At 42.7% G+C, this 21,262-nt stretch overlaps 1 protein-coding gene across 2 annotated transcripts in view; it reads left to right on the top strand.

Moving 5' to 3' along the window:
* AGBL4 (AGBL carboxypeptidase 4) overlaps nucleotides 1–21,262 on the top strand; it is a 1,371,246-nt gene that overhangs the window by 909,345 nt on the left and 440,639 nt on the right. The gene's annotated exons all lie outside the window — the stretch shown is intronic.

Genomic DNA, 21,262 nt, shown 5'->3' with positions numbered 1-21,262 from the left:
CATTTCTTTTTGGATATGGACATCCAGTTGTTCCACTTATTGGAAAGACCAACCCTTACCACAGATTATCTTGACACCTTTCTCTGAGGTCTCTGCTCAATTTTTCTTTTTTCTTTCTTATTTTTAAACCTGTATTTTCCCAGTCTGCGCTGTGTCTGAGTATCTGTGCAGGTTAATGGTCAGCTGTGGCTGAGCTGAGTGTTTTCGCCCACCCCCGAGCCCATGAGGCTTCTGTCCTCTGCCAGTGGATCTGTGATGGGTATGAGGGGCACAAAGTGTATGCAGTTTTCAAGTCTGCCCTGGCGGCTCCTTTCCCTTTTGTGTTGTGCACATGTGCAGTCTCAAGATTGTTCGAGAGTGTGTGGCTCGCTTGAGCCTTCCCGGGTCTTAGGCCTCTGTCGAGCCTGCACCCAGTCTCAGCCAGAAATAGTCTTGTCCCAGGTATGCAGCTGTGGGCCCTTGTCACCCACCCTCCTCTGGGATTAGTATTTCCATAGACAATGCTCCTGGGCGTGGGCACTGCCCACTGCTCCAAATTAAGTGAATCCCTTCGACCATGAGAAAGAAACTGACGATCCTTGCTGCCTGGCTTTCCCTAACAGAGCCCTGCATTCATCTAACTTGGGGAAAGATGGAACAACCCTCGGAAAGAGCAACCCCATCACAGATTCCCAATCTTATTATCTGAAGTTCAACAGATTTTTAAGTGTAATAGTTTTGAGATTGTTGTATACTTTTGGTCAATCCCCAAAACACTGAAATTTTGTGTCAATTTGTCTAGCTTTATATTTGTGTTTTGGGGATAGGGTTTACCAATACTCTCATTCCAACATAGCCAGAAGTAAATTATAAACGATAAACATTAGTTTTTAAATCATATAGCCTTTGTGCTGTCAGACACAGTAAAATGTGCTATTATTTTCATGTCATTGTATTAATTACGTGAGCACATAACACTGTGTTTATGTATCTGTGTATTTCGAAACAATTATTTGGAAAAAGCCATCCCCTTACTTAGTGATACTTCCAAAAGGAAGTGTGTAACAAAGAAAATAATCTGAGTTTGCATTTTAGGGAATCACTAGAAAATTATTTATGTGACAATAATACTGTCTCAGTTCTGCCACCAGCTAGCTCTGTGACCTTGGGAACATCACTTCTCCTCTGTGAGTCTCAGGAGGTCAGACCAAATTATTTCAAGCATTCCCTCCAACTCAAACATAAAACAAGGCTCAGGTGTTCATGGCATCTTAATTGTATGTTCTGAGGCACACGTAATCCTGTTGTCCTGTTGTCTCTTATTCTTCCCTTTATTTTATAATAATGGTAGTTATTGAGTGCTTAGCATGTGCCAGGCCTAATGCTATATAATCTGTATATACATTATGTCATTCAATCCTCACAACACCCCAATCTGGTCAGTACTCTTATTGAATGTCTAATAGACAACCAGCAGCATCTAGGCTCTGGGGATACAGCAGTGAAACAGGCAGAGACCTGTGCCTTCATGGGGCTTACCTTCTAGTAAGAAGAGACAGACGATATTGGAGAAATTAAATCAGGAAAGAGGTTGAGTTTTGGGATGAAGGCTTCCCTTAGAAGGAAGAATTTAACCTCTAAGATATGTAAGTATTACCTTCCGTCTGCATTTTTAAAAAACTGAGATACAATAAAATTCATTAAGCTGTCTTTATTATATAGCAGGGATTTGAAGCCAAGCCTTTGTGGACTCTAAACCAGTCCAGGATAAGAAAATATTTTATTCACATATTTAATCATTTACCTATTCTTGCAAAGATATACTTTATTGCTATGTAAATCTAGCCAGTATCTTCTACCTGTCAGACTCTATATTGTGCTGGAGACATAAAGATGTACACAGAATACGCCCTACCCCTGAGAAGTATTCAGTGCAGTGGGCTACACAGACATAAAAACTAATAATTGCAATAATGATGAGAGATTTGATATAATAGAAATTGTAGGCAGAGAAGAGGCACAAGGGAGGAAGTGAAGTTAAGGAAGAAGGAATTTTAAATTGAGGATTAAAACGTGGATACAGAGACTGAGACAAATGTTGAGTCCTGACAATTTCATGTGGTTCCAAATGACAAGAACACAGGGTCACCCTAAGAAGAACGGGAGGGAGTGACGATGGGGAAGGAGAGGGAGGTAGAGATCAGGTTAGGAGAGCCTTGAATGCCAAGTCAAAGAATCTGGACTCTATCCTGAGGGCAGGGAGGAACCAAGCAGAAGAGAACACAATCACTGTGGCATTTAACCCTTCCACCTCTGGCTAATCTGCTGATGGCAGCTGATCTAGAAGTCAGATTAACTCTTTCCTGCTTCAGTTGGCTTTCCTTCCCACAGGCACACGTATTTGTTAGCCAAGAGCACAAGGGAAAACTTTACCACCAAGACACTATGTACAGTAATGAGAAAGTCATAGAAATATCCAGAAAAATCTGGTCTTTCTGATCTTCATAGCTCACAGTCTCTAGAATTGGCAAAGACTATAGAGGTCACATTCAAATTTGGCAAAATATTAAGCATCCCTTATGGGCTATGATATAAACTGTAGAGACCAGCACATTCTCTTAACATTCCAGAAATGTAACTTTCCAGCCTCTGCTCACATACCTCATGAGGCAGCCTGAACCCCAGTACAATGACAAGAAAGTCCTACAACCCCCAGAAAGAACTGCCTCCCTGTAAGTGCCTCTCTCTGATTCTAGCTCCCCTCTCTGGGCCCACCTTGCATGCACTTCCTCCTTTAGGTCCTGGACAGGCCTGCAGACACAGCAAGACAGTGGCACTCGCCCCTTGTGAGGCTTCTCTTCTCCAGGCTAATCCTTCCCTACCTCCTCTGCCCACCTTCTTCTACGTTTCTTCACATTCCATGGTTTCTAAACTGTATGCCTTCTTTGTTGTTCTCTGACACGATCTCCTTCCTACAATACTGGAATAGGACCATTGCCTCTCTTGCTCTGGGTACTAGGTCTCTAGAAATGCAGCCAGAATTTATATTAATTTCTTTTAGCAGTAAGCCTCCTCTATAGTAGATTTTTATTGTTGTTCATCAAATAAACCTATTTTTTGTTTCTGTGACATTCTTCTTTGGATAAACTTATTATTTTGGAATAGTTTTAGGTTTATAGAAGAGTTGAAAAGATAATATAGAGCTCCCACATACCCTTCACCCAGTTTCCTTTAGTGTTAAAATCTTACACAACCATGGAACATTTGGCAAAACTAATAATTAACATTGATATATTACTATTAACTAAGCCACAGAACTATTGTCAGATTTCATCAGTTTTTCTGCTGACATTCTTTTTCTGTCCCAAGATCCAATCCACAATACCTCGTTAGCCTATAGGAGATTTTACAGTATAACCGTGACCCCTTTACACTTTAGTTTCAAATTATTGGTTTTAGTCTTCTGTTCTAGCATGCTGTGATCCTTTTGATTCTTAGATTCTCTTATCTGCCATATTAGTGACTTCTTAAGTAAATGCTTAAAAATATTTAAGAACTTTTAAAATATGTATTCTTTAAGTATGAAGTCAGATACAAGTGTTTAATAGGATAAGGCCTGAGACCAAGAACAGAGATCCATGCATATCACCAAGACTTCCCTGGAATGCCTAGATTGGTATTTTATATCACTTCTATATCAGTCCCTGGGTTTGATTATGCTGTTAACCCCAGTAGCATGTGACCCAAGTGAACAAGATTTTCCTACCTCCAAATCATTCAATTCAATTTAGTTGAATTGAATTTAGTATCTCATATGTACCACATACTATGAGAGATCTAGAAATAAACAAGATGTAGTCCCTGCCCCCATTTGTCCTTCTTGTCCATATGGAGCATACATAAGGTTCTATCTAATAGATAGTCAAGTCTATGATGATAGCAAAGGGAAAACTTTAGAAAAGGAAGTTATTTTGGGGAAGTTTCTGGTTATGTGACGTTCTACAGTAAGGACCCTGGGCAATAGGAACCCCTGCTGGGACTCTGACCCCTCCTCTTGAGATTGGCACAGCTCAGCAGGCCTTTGGTTCCCAGATCGGCAAAGCCACACTGAAAAGGGTCAGGTGGCAGAGGGGACACCCTAGGCCTTATCTGGGAAGATTTTCAGAATCCAATCCAAATTAAGAATCTGGGGACAGGCTGAAAATAAAAGGACTGAATCATGATGCCAAAGTGAAGAGAACAGAGGTCAGAGAGAGCCAGAAAGCTAGGGTGAGGAGGAAGAGGAGCAGAGTGGACAAACGTGAGGAGATCTGGAAGAATTTAAGATGTGAAGGCTTGGCAGCTTCCACCACAGACCTTGTGTGGACTTGTGTGGAGAAGCCAGGATCTCAGAAAGGAGCTGGAGGGGACCAGTGACCTTGTGGGCAGGAAAGTCAAGGAGCAGAAGGCCCAGAACAGAGGCGAGAGAGGGCCAGCACCATCCTGACCAGCATGATAGCTTAAAAAAAAAACGTAGTCCCCTTTCATCTTTTCTGCACCTTCCCCCTTTGTTCTTTCTCCCCTTCGAGGTAAACCCCTTGGAGTCGCAGCTGACAACATGACCAAGCAAATGTATGAAAAATAATTACATCTTTTGGCTGAGTTTTAAATGGAGTGATTGTTGGACATTAGTAATCTCAATTATCAGCCCCTAATCCACCTCTCGGGAGAGTTCTGTGGACCCCCATCTGCACCAAACCTTGTCCTGATTAGACACTCTAAATTAAACAAGCTTAGTGGCTTTGGCGCCCTCCCAACAGGCCACTTCACAAGTCACCACTCTCTTGGCATAATTTTTGCTATTCCCTCCAAAAGAGTCCAAATTAATTGGAGGCAGAGACATCCTCTCAGCCTCTGGCGAGGGGCTTCCAACTTACCCTACTGCCACAGCCGCAGGGGGCCCCTCCATGCCCAGCCTCAGCCTTGGGTGAACAAGGGTCTGGAGAGGAGGTGCTGGGACTGTGGCCCTGGGTCCTCCTCTGCTAGAACAAGGAGACACGCCTCCAGATACAGAGGCTGCCCCTGACTGCTGCACACCTGCTCCAGACCCGGGTCTCCTAATTCAGTGAGTGCATCACCACCGATCCAGCTGCCCATGCCAGGAACCTGCCCTGCTTGACTCCTTTGTATTCACACTTCTTGTACCATCTGTCACCAGGTATGATCAAGGCTACAACCCAATATCCTGAGAATCTATCTCTTCCTTACCTCTGCTGCCGGTGCCCTGGTCCAAACTAGCAGAGTCTCTCAGGAAATTCCTACAGCTTCTTTAGCCAAGGGGCATATAGGATGTGAGGTAAGCAGGCCTCCAGGCTCTCTCTGTTCTGCTCCCAGCACTACATCAGCATTAAGGTGGCTGCCAAAAACCCCAAGCCCTCCTCTTAACTTTGTGCTCCTCCCCTCCCCTCACTGATGCCCTGGTACCTGACCAAGAGACGGAGTAACACCTCCCCAAACACCACCCGGGTAGGTTGGCAGATTGCTACTTTCAGACGATTCTTTCTCCCTTTTACAAAAAGACATCATATAAAAAGACATGTTTTAAGCTTTATGCCATCAGTCTATTTAACCCCTGCCACTCCTTCTTATTGTCTTGTGCTGACTTCTTGGACTCTTCCCTCAGTCATGGAGAACCTTCATCCATAAATGTCTTTTCCACTGCACTGCTGCCACCACATTGAATGATTTCAGTATCCATGAAAATGACCCATAGAACATTCTGGCCTCTCAGTAATTTAAGATAAAATAACAAATTCTTAACATGGTCTGCAATATCCTGCATGATCTGGCCTCTGCCTGCTCTCCAGCCTCTCATACCTCCTTTGTGTCTATGCTCTATCTGCACTGACCTTCCTATAGGTCTTTCTGTGAGCTACGGATTTTCTCCGTACCTTACATACACATTGGCCCATCTACCTGGAAATGTTCTTTCCCAATGGCCCTTTGCCTAACTACTTCCTGTTCTGTTTTTAGGATCCAGTTTGAACATCCCTTCCTTACAGAATTCATCCACCGTTCCCTAGACTAGTGTGAAAGCCTCCATTACATGTGCCTATAACATACCCTATTTCTCCTTAAAAACACTTACCACTCTTCTGATTATTCATTCGACATCTTTCTCTATTCATAGATTCAGGGAATATTTTTGTATTTAGGATATGTACAGGACTGGGGCAGGCGGAACAGTCATGCTGCTGCAGCCAGAATTCCTTCCCTGTACTTCTCGGTGCCACCAGGCTTTGTCATTTCCTCTGAAGCCACATTTCCATTTTGTTGAATCAGAAGGTATGTAACATTAGGGCACAAGGTTATTTCTTGTATGTGAGTCATAGAATGTCAAAGCCAAGAAGAATCTTAAGTTGCTCTAGTTCCCCATATCCCTAAGGAGGGACCTGGGGTCTGAACAGTATCTTAGGAGCCACTTAAAGGGGGAGGGGAAAGAGGGACTTCAGAGAAGTCAGGGCTCTGGCCTCTCCTGTCTGTCCCGGCACACACACCAGAGCAGCCCCTCCTTGCTGGCCTTCTCCATATACTTAGTTTGAAGAGAGGTCTCAGCTCCTAACAATGTTTGCAAACTTGTCTCTCTTTCGGCAGCTGGAAACACTGGGGCTCAGAGAGGGGAAGTGACTTTCCTGACTCACCCAGTGAGTTGGTGCAACAGCTTTGGCTGTGAGCCCAAATGCTCACTCCTGTACTGTCCACTGCAGCTCACTGCCTCTCGCTCCCAGACCCATCTGCAAGGCTTGCTTATTTGGCTACTCTTTCTGCAAACATTAACTGAGCACCTCAAGACCATAAGAAGGAAATTAGATGCCTAAGACAGTAGTGTGACCTACATGGTCTAGAACCCTGACACTACCACTCATTAACTGTGTAAACTTAACCTCTCTGTGCCTGTTTCCTCATACATTAGCCCCCCTGCTCAATAGATATCCAGAGGAACCCCTTTTACAGTCATAATTTGAATAGAAAGATAATCTGGGCTTTGGGATTTGAATTTTGGTTCTGCCACTTATATTTTGACATGTCCAATAACCTCATTAAGCCTCATCTACAAACTAGACATTGTGATTTAGCTTCAGGGTTATTGTCATGACAAGAGTCTTCTAGTAGATACTGATGTGAAAGTGTCTCCTGAACTGTTCATAAATACTTGGGTATAATATGTCTGTAATACCATATTTCCCCTATGGGACTCTAAGCTCCCTGAAGGGATACAATTTGTCATATAAAAATAAGAATAGCTAACATTTAGAGTACTTATTACATGCCAAGCACTGTTCTAGTTGCTTGATAAACTCATTTAATTAGCTTCAGCCACCCTATGAAGCAGGTACTACTATTATCCCCATTTTGCAATGAGGAAACTGAGGCATAGAAAGCTTAAGTAACTTTCCCAGGATTGCACTACTCTCAAGTGGCAATAGCTGTGTAGAAGAAAGTGTAGGTGATTGGTGGGGAGCAGGAAGGGAAGTGTAAGAATGTGGAAGAAGCTCCTAACCCAAGGTGGAACATCAGAAAGAATTGTGTGGGTGAGGCAATATCTGAGCTCAATCTTAGAGGACACTTAAAGGGCAAGAGGACAGTATATTGGTGTTAGAGTAGAGGGTACAGACTGTAAAGACATCTAGAAGGTCATGCTCAAGATTGGCTGATGGCTGTGGAGAAGGAGGTTTGGGCGTGCAGAGAGGAAAGGCCTGGGTCTGTTGAGAGAAGCATTTTGTAGAATGCTGTGTCTTATAGTGGATTCCAGAATAAGTCCCCAGTGTTAATGCTGCTACTTAGAGCTCCCTTGGGTACCACCCCTGCCTAGAGAAAATCATCATCCATCAACTAGTCTGGCATTATCTCTTAGCCATTCCTAAAAGACAAAACTATTACAAGGACAGTAGTTGGTAGCTCAGAAAGGTGGACATGGTCAATGACTTCTTAAAGGCTCTTAGGGAAAAGAAAATAGAATCAGTTTACAAGTCATTATTATCCACTTTCTAACAAACATGTTTTACTTTAGAGAGACTCAATAAATGAACTGGTCATTTCCTAGAACCCTATTATTAGCATTCAGGAGATTGTTTCAGTGTTAAAAAAAATACTGTCTACAACTCTTGGCCTTTTTAGTATTTATTTGACTTAAAGAACATCTCAAAAAGGTAGGATTATAAAGCAACTTGGTTTTGACCTCAGAATTGATTCTGCAATTTTACTTGCACGAAGGTCACTTTCTGTTACTTTTGGTGACTGCCTACCAGTGATGACTTGGGAACAACATGATGGTATGTGTTGTTCAGTCATGGAAGGGACAAAGCACAGGGCCTGTAAAGAAGAGGATTATGAGTCCCCCACACCATGGCAGTTGGAATTGGAAAATCTAGGAGAGATTTGACTGATAGCCTCTGGCTGGAGTCTGTGCTCCTTTCCAGAGCAAACTCTTCCTCCAGGGGTATCCTTTATCCAACAACATGGCTGAGGTTGCAGTAACCATCCCCCAGGGCTCTGCTTTTCTCTGTAGGATTGTTACCAGAGGGGTGTGTGTGGTGGTGGGGGGGTGTTGAGGGGCAGGGGGTGTTGGGTGGTAAATTGGTCACATGCTACCTGGCAGGGCCTTCCTGTGGTTCAGCATTCTCCCTGTGAGGCTGCTGCTATATTTTTTCCCCCAATACTGCCAAACTGCTTACTCTTTTCCCTGCTTCCCCATCCTCTTTTCTTGGCAAAATTCACATATACATATTCTTTAAGTGTGCATTTATCTGTAAGAGATAACACTATAAAATTCTTAGAAGAAAACACAGGAGTGTATCTGTGTTCTTGGCTACTACACCAAAAAAAATGACAATCGAAAAGACAAACGACTTTGTCAAAATTAAAAACATTTGTTTTGCAAGTGATACCATCAAAAAATGAAAAGATAAGCTAAAGAATGGGAGAAAATATTTTTCAAATTATATCTGAAAAGAGACTTGCATCAAGAACATATAAAGAACTACAATTCAATAAAAAGACAAAAACAAACAAAATTTAAGAATGGGCAATGGATCTAAATACACATTTCTCCAAACAAGATATACAAATGGCTCATAAGCACATAAAAGGATACCCAATATCATTAGTCATTGGGGAAGTAACAAATCACAACCACAGTGAAATATCACATCCCAACATCTAAGACAGCTATACTAAAAGAAGACAGACAGTAACAAGTGTCGATGAAATTGAAGCCCTTATACCTTGCTGATGGGACTATAAAATGGTACAAATTATTTGGAAAACATTTGGCAGTTCTTCAAAATGTTAAGCAGAGTTACCCTATGATCCAGCAGTTCTACTCTTAGGCATATATTCCAGAAATTGAAAGCATATGTCCACACAAAGACTTGTGCATGAATGTTCACACTAGCATTATTCATAATAACCCAAAGCTAGAAACTACCGAATATTTATCAGTTGATGAATGGATAAATAATATTATATATCCATAAAATGGAATATTATTCAGCCATAAAAGGAAATAAAGTACTGTACATGTTATAACATGGATTTTATTCTTTGTGGCTGTACAGTTGCTGGGTTCATAGTAAGTTCTCAAGAAATTTTTGTTGAATATATATATTATTCATATCTCTCTTTAAAGGAAAAACTGCTGAAAGTGTTCCTTGTTTACCTTCCCAAAGAGGTGTCATTTCAGAAAAGGGTACAAAAAACTCCTATCCTGTTTTCTCTATATGCCTTGGACTGGATTAACTTATTAAGTGCTGGACTCCTTTTTTCTAAATCATTTAACTTCATCCCCCAATATCACTTGATTTCTCTGGCATATTTCCCATAGTTTGGCATGAAAAGATAATTATTTGCTGAGAAGAGAATAGAGCTATTCTCTTCTCCAAACTGTATCTTATAAGAAAGGCAGTTTCCAGTATATTTCCTACATTAAAGTAGATAATAATAAGATATTAATATGCACTGCAGCCACTTGAGTCAGCCTCCTCTTTTTCACTCAATAATATTCATACATATTTAAAAGTTTCCTAACTTTGTCTAACTAGGTCAGCAGAATATTACCCAGTCTTGATATTGTTTGTCCAAGCTGCCCTTTTACAGAAGTTGGGGAGAGATGGATGGCCCAGAGTTTTCATCTCATTCTCCCATTCATAATGCCTTTATTGCAAACAGCTGAAGTCATGGAACTTTAGATCTGGAAAGACCCTGAAAGATTAGTCTTTGAGCACCTTCCTTCCCAGCCCCCAGCTGAGGAAGCTGAAGCCTGAGAAGAGAAGAGGTCTGTAGGCTTTAGGAGTATGACCTAGGTTTCCTGATTGGGGGAATCTCGCGTTCTTTGCATTGCAACAAAAAGGAGCCCTTTTAGTCATGTTATCTACCCATTTTCTCCCCATACACTGTGTGTCAGGGTCTGTTTTTACCTTATATCCTGTAATCATTTCATCTTCAGGTCTAACAATAGGTTGCTATTGTTACTCCCTTACACAGATGAAGAAACCAGAGCTCAGGTTGACTTACTTGCCTGAGCTCACGTAGCTAGAAAGTGGTAGAACCAGGGTTTGTACACAGGTCTTGTCTGACTTCAAAATGTATTCCCTCTATTGTGCACAGGATCCTTTCACTGACTACTCTGTGTTACTATAGGGATCTAATAGGATCATGGACGCACTCACTCGGTGAGGAGAGCTTCATCCTCTAGTTGCCTTTGGGGCTCTATTTTGCCGCCCTCCTGGCTTGCCTCAGGACCCCGCCTACCTCTTCTCTGTGACTCTGCTTCCACCCTTGTTCTTCCGGGCCTCCTGCCTTTAGCTTTCTGGGGGAGACTGACTTAGTCCTCCTAGATTCTCCACATCTGTGCCTCACAAAACAAGGTCACTGGCCCCTTTTTCTGTCGTACGCTGCAGGTGTAAAGTTGGAAACCAAGGTAGCAGGTGAAGGTACAAAAAAGACATAGCTCTGCAGATTCTCTTAGTGTTGGTTGTTGCTCTGGGCTTCCTGTACTCCCTGCCTTGTCTGGAATGGCCCAGAAACAGCCCAGCGCATCTCCCAGGCTGAGGTGGCAGTGCCTGCAGGCTCAGAGCTGGGGCTGGGTCAAGCGGGGCTGATAACTTGTGCCCTTTCCCACTGTCCCACCTGGTAGCTTCAGCCTAGATTTTTCTACCTACTTGGGGCACTTTGGTGTGACTGCAGCTCCTCAGCTTCCATGTGGGAAGAGACAAGGCCTATGATATTGGTGGAGACGAACGGAAGGGTAAGTAAAGCTTAATACGCAGAGCTTCCTCTACATTGTCTTCTCAGAATCCCCAGTTCCTAAATCCTTGCTTTTTGGGGGTCCTGAAACACCTGTGGCCTGTAGCCTAAAGCATTATTTACAGTTTCCCCAGGATAATCACCTTTTTTGTTGCCCCAGTTTCCTCCCTGGAAGTTCCTGTGTGTCCATCTGTTTTCTTCATTTATTCCCTAAGTTCATTCACTCAATATGTATTGAGCACAATATGTATATACAGTGTAATATGGCAGTCACTATACTCAAAGGTGGCAACTGTGAGCAAAGCAGAAATGGCCTCTGTCTTCCTGGAGCCTACAGTTCAGTCGTATGGTAGACAGCCAGAGTGGATGACTGCATGTGGAGGGATCCATTAGGGTTTTCTGGCAGTAGAGAGAGGTAGGGTAAAGATGGATAAGGACTTTGCATCCATTGAAAACATAATGTAAGCCAGGTGCTCTAAATGATTTACATGCCTTTTTCCACTTAAACTCCCAATAGCTCCATGATGTAATGTTATCCTATATTAAAAATAGAAACTGAGATTCAGAAAAATACTGATTTATTAATATCAGAGAAATATTCATCAACATTACATAGCTATTACTGAGCACTTATGTTTGTCTAGCACCAAACCCTGTGTTGCTTCCACTGTGTCATACCACTCCTTCAAAATTCATCCAAGAACTCAGTTATAAGCTCTGGGCTGACTGGATCTATTGTGACCTTGAACTAAGGTTTTGCAATTTGAGGTGCAAGTATGGGTTTAAAGGGATGCTCAAATTCTCCAGCACTAATGCCAAATGAGGTATATGCATGTACATGTGTGCATTTTTCTGGGAGAAGATTTGTAATTTCCACCAGATTTCCAAAGGTGGCTATGACCTGGTATAGATCAAGAACCACTACCTTAGACCCCATTCTAGGCTTCTTCCTCTTCCTCATGTGTCCACCTGCAAGTGGCTATTGTTATTGAAGGGACAGTGTAATATACTGGAAAGCCCTTGGAAGTGTCACATAAGAGTTCTTGAGACCAGCCCCAGCGAGGCTGCTAACTCTCAGTGTGGCCTCTTGCAAGTCTCTTCTTCACACTAAGCCTCACCTACCAGTACTCTGTGAGCCATGTGTGGCCTTGAGAACAGTGTCTCTCAGCTGGACTGCAAAGCACATTGCAGGCATCAGGTACTTGGCAGACTCCAAGAGGCAGTGTGCAGAGTGACAGGCACTAAGACTGGTGGTGGCAGCTGGGAAGGCAGATCCCTGCTGTCAAGGCTTACTGAGAGGCCTGCTTGCCCAGTCCTTATAGAGCATGAATAATTCTATCAGATCCTGAATCCATAGGTGGACAGCCTCCGAGGTCACCTCCTCCAACCTTCCAGCCAATGGGAGCCAGGAGATTGGCCCCTTGGTGCTGGGTTCATCACCCCTGTCTTTAACGTCAGTGGGCCCCAGCTGGAATGTGCTTTCTCCCTCTTGCAGTGTCAAAATGCCTGAGCTCTCAAGTGACTGAATCAGTACTAAATATTTAATGCACGAAGTCAGCCTTCCCAGGGCCTTTGATCTGAAACTTCTTAAAAATATCTTAAAAGCCCTTCAGAAACTGGTTAGTATTTCATTACAGTCACTTAAAATAGATTTATTTTATCAAAACATCCTGTCAGAAACCCTGAAGGCAAGAAGACTAACCCCCAGCGATTCTGACAGGACTGCCTCCCCACATTAGGCGCCTGTTCCTGGACAGCTCTGCCGCATGCTGAGGGGTGCAGCTGTCACAGGCATCCCCCGACAGCTCTGGAGCTGTGAGCAGAGGGGGCAGCAAGGCTTGTCAAGCCTTGGGAGGCTGCATCAATAACACCCCTGTGAAGGGAATGAACATTTATTAAGAGTCTGCCACAAGCCAGGTCCTTACCTGGAGTTCTTGCTTGTTGAATCTTTCAGAATCTTCACAACAGTCCTGTGAGGTGGGTGGTAGGCTTTCTAGGCTACTGATTAGGAAACCGAGGCACAGAGGCACATGTGACTTGCTCAAGGTCACAGAGTAGAATTAAGAATGCAATCCAGGTCCAGCTCAAAAGCCTCTGTTTTCCTTTCTTTTTTTTTTCTTTCCACTAAAATTGGCCCTTCCACTGAGAACCCTAGGTTGTTCCTTTCTTTAAAAAGAAAAAAATAAATGAACATACCATTTTTTTAAATTATATAACTAGTAAAGGATAACGTAGAAAAGAATAAGGACTGAAAAATCACTTGAAATCCTACCATCTAGATAATTATTCATAATAACCTCTTGAATGATGATTGTATTTATTAATTGATATTTTCTGATAGTTTTTTAGCCACTCAATTCCATTTTCTTAATCCCCTACCATTCCTACAGCTTCCAATAGGGGAGAGGAGGGAGAAGCAACCGTGTGCCATGATCCTTTCTTCCACTGCCAACCTGAAGGGAAGAAATCAATTCCCATCAAACCCTAACTGAGGAAAGGGCTAAAACAGGCCTCAGAGTGGGGCAGAAGGTTCTGTCCTGTTCTAGCCACTGGCTAAATGGATGACCTAAGGAAAGCCATTTTGCTGAAAGAAATAGTTCCTGCCTTCCTAGACTCTCACAGCTGGTGTTTAGATTGATGAAACAACAAGGTGGAAATTTTTTGTATACTGGAAAGTATTTGCAGATGAAGGAAAATACTAGAAACAAAAGACTAAAGAAGTAGGGTGTCTCCACACCACTAGGTAAAGTGACCATATATAGCTCACTGCTTATGCTGGTCAACTCAGTATAATTATTAATACTACTCTTTTTCACCCTCAGAAGTGCCCTGACTTGGGTGACAAATGTGATGGCCACCTGAAGTATTGGTCGTGTATGACTAGGTAGTTCCAAGAGAGAGGATGAGGAAGCTCTCAGGGAAGCGGCCTGTAGGACGGGGCTGTGTGTGGGCAGGTGGGGCAGCTAGAGCTTTAAGAAGGCATGATGAGCAGGCATTTTGTTAGTGACTAATGTGCAGCAATAAAACAGGGGCGGCTGGCCCGGCCTGCGGAGGGCACGTGGGATAGGCTGCTGGGAGGAACAGTGTGCAGTGGTTACTCTGTGAGACTGGCCTGCCATGCATCCTCTAGTGCAGGGCAGGCTTGGGCATGACATTTGGAGACAGTCAGCCTTGAGAGGAGCATGGAGCTCCGTTCCAAGCTACCAAGTGTCCCTCATAGATTGTTTTAACAACTTTTTAACTTTTCTGTCTGCTTCCTCTCTCACCTCTCTCCAGCTGATTTTCCACAAACCCCAGAGGGATCTTCCAGGACCCAAATCTGATCTTCAGTTTTCCATTCAATTCTCAATTTTCCATATATCTTGGTGGATAAAAAGCTAAAGTCCTTTATAAAATATGCAAAGCCTTTCATGATCTTGCCCCTGACTGTACATTCAGCTTCAACTTCCTTAATCCTTGACTTCTAACTTTGTGACTTCTAACTGTGTGATAAGGGTTTACATTTATTGAACATTTACAATGTTCCTGTCACAGTTTCACTTATTTTACATACACCTTTGTAATCCTAACAGCTCTATGAGAGTAGGTACTGTTAGTGGCCCCACCATTTTACAAAAGGGAAAACTGAGGCAGAAGAGGGTAAGCTAAAGTTGGAAGCTGAATGAATTTTGGCTCCAAAGCCTATACTTTTGACCACATTATGCTACCTTTTGGTCTAAAATATTTATCTTGTACTTTATGCTGTTCCTTCTGCCCACAATGCCTTCTCTCACCAGTCTGCTCAGAAAACTGCTAATTTAGGGTTCAGGAAGCCATTTCTAGTCAGTCTTCCAGAGAGAGCACATCCTTAGTTGATAGGATCCCCTCCTACTCTATTTAAAAAATATTTATTCAGCTCAGTTCAGCCCTGGCTGGGCATATGAGAACAGGGAGGAAGGATGAGATGGTCCAAAGTAAGGAAGACCACTTCCTCAAGCATTTTTTTTGCATTAGAGACAGGACTTTAACACCTTCAATATTGTCAAATCTGTGATCCCAACAATAAGGACGATATGATAAAGAAGAAAATAAGATGAGAGTTGACAGGGTGATCAGAGGTGGCTTGCTGGGTAACGTACGACTTCAGTTAGATCTCAAAGGGTGACATAGTAATCAACATTTTGAGTTTAAGGGACCAGAGACCATATGCTTCCAAACTGGGAAACTGAGGCTCAGAAAGAGCAGAGGCTCACCCATTCTTCACAGCTATTAAATGGTGGGTCCCAGTGCCCTAGCTCCCAGCTTAGCACCCTGTGCTGCTTCCCAGTGTGAGCAATTTGGGCAGGGCTGAGTAGCTACAGGGGTCAAGAACTTCCCGTAGGGGTCAGAGATGGGAGCGCGAATGGAAGCAGAAGAGGTAGGGATAGGGGAAGTATATGGTGTGTGTGGTGAAGCAAGGAGGCTCAGAAGAGAATCTTCTTCCATGGGGGAGATGGAGCCTGTGACTTTTATAAATTGGAAGGTTGCCTTGGTATTGTGAAGCCACCTCCCTTCCAGCTTTGTAAAATAAAGGGCTCCTCAAAGCATGTCTGTTCTGCCATTATTTTTGTGGATCATCAAGACTGCCCTTCAGAGAAGCTTCTGCCTCTGTCGCAACCAGGTTCTCATTAGAATTCCCAGACATTGCTCAGTGTTGCTAAGTGCACGGTAATGGACGCGTGCTGAGTAAGGAAGAAAGTGAGCTTGCTGCAGCTGCATTCTGGGGCGGTTTCCTGGACACCCCCAAGGCGCCACAAGCACGGCATCTCCAAGTGTGCATCTGTTTGCTGCGCTGTCATACTCACTTTCTCCCCCTCAGCCAGAGGGGCCCCAGAGCCTTCATCCAGGGTGTTGTGCTGGAACTGGGGATAAATTCCTCAACTGAAAGACAGATAGAATAGTGGAAATGGGGGCTCGGGTCAAGAATAGTTCCTGCCTATGAATGACATACCACAGCAGCCACAATAGTTTTGAGTATAGGCCTGTCCTACCCTTTAAGAGTAAATTGGACCCCCCCCCCCCATATTTCTTTTCCAGTCTTACAAGAACCACACACATGTAGTACATGTTAACATGTACATGTTAAGTATCTAGCACAGTGCCTAGGACATAAGAAATTCTTAGCAGATATTTATTTTCTCCCTCCCAGCACCCCACAACCTTCTGTATTTTGATTCATCTCCCCATTTCTTCTCTCTCCCTGTCTCTGCATCCCTATGTCATGACCTCGGTTCAAGTCTTGGCTCTGCCCAGACCCTTTCCCATCTCCCCCAGTATTCCCATAACAGGTTATTTGGACTGCAAGATGAAAAACAATGCTCATCAAACAACTTGCTCCAAACTCTTTCCAGTCTTATTTTCCTCCCTCCCCAGCAGGCATGCTATCCTCCATCCATCCTAAAGTGTTTACTGTGCTCTAAGGACAATGGAAACTTCATGTGTATATTGTGGACCTTTATACAAGTGGTCCATTTGCCTTTTTCTTAGGTCAACCCAAGATTTCCTACTCATGCTGAAAGAGCCAGATCAAATATTCCCACCACTTGAAGCCTCTCCTGACTGCTCAGGCAGAGTTAGGCCCTCCTTCCTTTCCATTTCCCTCAGTGCTTTGTGCTTCCCTCTAGGCCATCATTTTACACCCACTATCATCCTTGCCCTGCTCTCTCCCTACCAGATTGTGAGCAAATTGTGGGCAAGGGCTGGATCTGATTCATCACTGTGTCTCTGGTATACAGCCTAGGGCCTGACACAGGTGACATATTTCCCATAACTTTGTGGGATGACACATTACGGACTCATTCATTGAACATCTGCTCTGGGCCAGCTTTAAGAAAGTTACTTTTTTTTATGTCATTTCATTTAATTCAATCCACCCAGTTGGTGCTCTCCCCAGTAGATTGTCCCCCTCATCTGCCCACCATACCTGTAGTGCCACTGGGCACCTTCAGTCAGAACTTTGTCTCTTGATTCTCTGTTTTCTAGCTCTGTCTCTGGGAGTGCATTGTGTCCAACATTAGGAACCTCCTGCCAGTTGGCTTTGTTTAGCTCATTTTGAGAGTGACAACAAACCCAGACACTGGACAATTAGGGTTCTGCCAAGAAAGCTATTATTTTAAATGGAGGTTCCCACATAACAGTATAAATGTCATGCTGAGTAAGGGAGGTAGATTGAATGGAGGCCCAGCTCCTGAGACACTGTGGAAACTACACGTTAGTCTCTTGGGTTGGTGCCAATTTGCTCACATGTTAAATGATGGCAAAACGGACTCATTAGACTACAGAGAGAACCTGGAATTTCACCAAAGGTGGTGAAAAGCCAAAGTTGTAGGGAGAAGCTAGAGAGATGGGTGTCTGCCCACATCAGGCTCCAAGACTTTTGTAAGGAACCAGGCCATGGATCTTGTTTGGGCTATATTGCTAATGGGACTGATGGGAAGATTTTTGAACAGACAAGACTGAGGTGCCTCCCAGTGATTACAACAGAATTCAACAGTACCAGACACTAAATATGTACCTGGCTCTCAGGAGAAAGAGAAATAGTTAAGACATCAGTTGTATCTGCCTTCAAAAAAGCCCCCAGTCCAGTGTGGGAGGCCAGACTCACATATGAGTAATTAAGATGAAAGGTAAGAAGCCCCATGCTGTGGAAGAGTCATTAGTGTAGCGTTAGTAGAGTTCAAGGAGGGTCAGTCCTACTAGAGCCAAAGAGCTGTTTGCAGATAAAAACACATAAAAAGCTCATAGCACAGCACTTAATGCTTGGTAGGTGGTCAATAAATGTGCTTTCTCTTCTTTTCACTTTCTTCTTCTCTCCATATTAAATCTTCAACTTTACTTCTAATGCTTCATTGATTCATTTATTCTTTGTGCTTTTTATTCTCCTTCTTCCATGCTTTAAGACAAAATATATACTTTTATGATAGGGAAAACAAGTAGGAAGTGACCTTGCCTCAGTCTACCCTGGACCTGGGCCAAGGAGAACAGGGGGGGAAGGTACTAATGTAACCAAGCCTTTGATCACCTGCTTTATGCACAAATTCAACAAAGCATCTTCCGCATACCTATGCATTCACATTACAAAAGTCTGTTTGTATTCCTAAAACACTGCTTCCTGAATGGAGTGGGAGTTAAACTTTATATTTCCTTCAATGTTCAATACCAAATGGCTTATGGGAACGCAGGCAGAGTGGTTTCAAATAAGTATTTTGATGTAAAATAAAGGTCAACGTGCTGGAATTTGAAACCATTAATCCTTTTGCTCTTAAGGAAGACTGTACTTTAACAGAATAAATAACAGATTAAATAATAAGAGTTCTTGAAGTTCCAATGAGAAAAATTACACATTACATTGTTGAAAATTGAGACCAGTGAGGCCTTAATGTTCTGTCTCTTGCTCTATTTTCGGTTGCCAAGATTTAGAAGGTAAAAAGAAATTGTTCTTTTAATTTTCTATTGTTTTGAGGATAGAGAGAATGTTTGAGTGTCTGAAGGTTAAGGGATCAATTATATTGGAAAATAAGCCCTTAGTTTTATGGGTAGAACAAATGCATTGCTATAGCCTGGAGAACAGAAACTCCATGCTAATTATTTCAACTTACAGTGAGCAGAGCCCCAGAAAGGGACAGAGAAAACTAACTATCAAAGTAGGCCAACAAACTCTGCCCAAGATAGTCATCCAAGGCGACCATTAAAGTCCTAGACCAGAAACCACGTCCTCCAAGAAGGCTCCTGTCCCTTCTTAGTCAGTGTTTATGGTTCCTGCCTCTAAATTTACATAGAATGCTGTCTGCCCATCTATTTTCCTGGTCTTCTCCACAGTTTTTACCATGTCTGTCTTTGCTTTGCTCAGTTATACATTAGACTTGAGTTCCTTCCTTGTTAATAAAAATAAATACTTGATTGTGTTCTAGCTATGCTTCAGACATTGTACTAAGCACCTGGAACACAGTATTTTATGTAATCTTTACCACAACCCTACAGGGTAGAAATGATGATCTATTTTATAGATGAAAAAAATGGAGAAGTAAGGAGGCTAGATAACTTGCCCAGGTCCCAATGGTAAGGAAGTGGTAGAGCCAAAATTCTAATCCAGGTCTATGGAGGCCATGTTGTGGGAATTCTTATATTCCACACACCAGAGGTTTGAATTTATGCCATACAAAATGGGTAATCATTAATGGTGTTTAAGCAAGGAGTGATGTGGTCAAACTTGAATTTAAGAACTAGTCTCTGTAGGAGGAGGGACTAATATGGGAAGATGAATGAGGAGACAGTTACAGTAATTTTGGCTAGAGATGAGAGCGTTACCACAATGGTGAGAATTGAGTTATTAAAAAGAGATATTGAGGAGTTAGGATTGATGGGGTTTGGTAACCAGTGTGTTGTGGAAAAAAGATTAGGACTGGATTCAGGAAGAACTAGTGTCTGTTTTAGGAACCTGGGTAGACTGATGCCACCTACCAAGATGGGAAACAATTTAGAATCTGAACACATAAAGATATTCATGGAAAGGACCTTCCTTCTGAAGAACTAAATCAGACAGAAATTTAGAATCATCTTAGCTAGTTAGTCCCTGAGTGTTCACACAGTTGCACTCAAATGTTCCCATTTTATAGGTGAAAGCAACAGGGGGCTTGCCAGGTTCTTCCAAGGAATCTGACCTATATTAAGGGCTAAATAATTGCTTGTACTTGTCATTGACAGCTTCACATTGTTACTAGTCACTTAGAGACACCATGATTTGATGGCTGATGTGGTAACTCCTGACGTTTAGTTCCTCTTTGGACTCTCTGGGGGTGGACGGGAAAGGGGAGGAGAATTCAAAAGACTGAGAACCATAGGCCACTGAAGCTTCCTTGAAGAAAGCAGATCTGTGAGCTCCTCAAAGCCAAGCATAATGTTGGCAAAAGAAAGCAGTATCCACAAGGAATACACTTAGTCCAATTTAGAATCTGAACTTAATCAACTGACCTGTTCTAGATGACAAATTTGCTATGTGATAGCCCAGCACTCAACTCTGAGCTTCGGTCTCACAGGCTTCTGTTCTTTTCACTTCATAATACCTGCCTTCTAGCACTCCTCAACCCCCTGCATTTCATACCAGCCTGAAAAGAACAAATTGTACTTCCAAGCCTCGGAACTCTTTTTCTGGTCTTGGTGGTATATACAGCAAGGATTTTACACCATGCCAAAAATAGGCAACATTAAACTGGGGCATATAACCAAAATTTTCCATAACCTCTCAAAATATGCATTAGTGATAAACACCTGAGATGTCCAAGAGCTAAAACAGTCTTTAAATCCATCTAATCCAAACTTCTCTTACAAAGGGAACAGCTAAGTTTCACAGAGTTTAAATGAGTTGCACTATGACACTTTTCCACCATGTGTCAAGGCCAGCATCTGAATCCAGGACTCTTTCTTATTCATGGCAATAGAAAAAATGAAGAACAAAATCAACTGCCTCATTTTACATGTTTGAAAACCAAGTCTTGTTCACTTATTCATTAATTCAATTAAAAGCCATTTATGGAGTTTCCATTTTATGCTGGGGGCTGGAGGTGCCACAGTGAGTAAGAAAGATGGGATCTCTGTCTGCCCAGAGCTCTCAGCCTAGCAGAGAAGATATGGCATAACATCCTTAGACACAGTGGAGTAACATGCATTCCAATGGGAGATCATCTGGTCAGGCAAGTCTGCCTGAGGAAGTGATACTTCAACATAGTACAGTGCTTTAAAACATGGACTCTGAAGCCAGACTGCCTGAGTTAGAACCCTTGTGACCTTGGGCAAGTTACATAACTTCTCTGGGTCTTAGTGTACCCCATCAGTAAAATAGGAATAGGAATAGTGCCTACCTTGTAGAGCTCTGATGAGGATGAAGTAAATTAATATTTATAAAGCACTTAATATTGGGCACATGGTAAGTGCTATATAAGGGATTTTTAAATAAAACTGAAAAGAAGCTGAGATCCAGTGGATG

Source organism: Manis pentadactyla, chromosome 4, assembly GCF_030020395.1.
Source record: "Manis pentadactyla isolate mManPen7 chromosome 4, mManPen7.hap1, whole genome shotgun sequence".
NCBI classification, from domain to species: Eukaryota; Metazoa; Chordata; class Mammalia; order Pholidota; family Manidae; genus Manis; species Manis pentadactyla.
This window is presented reverse-complemented; position numbering and strand designations above follow the sequence as displayed.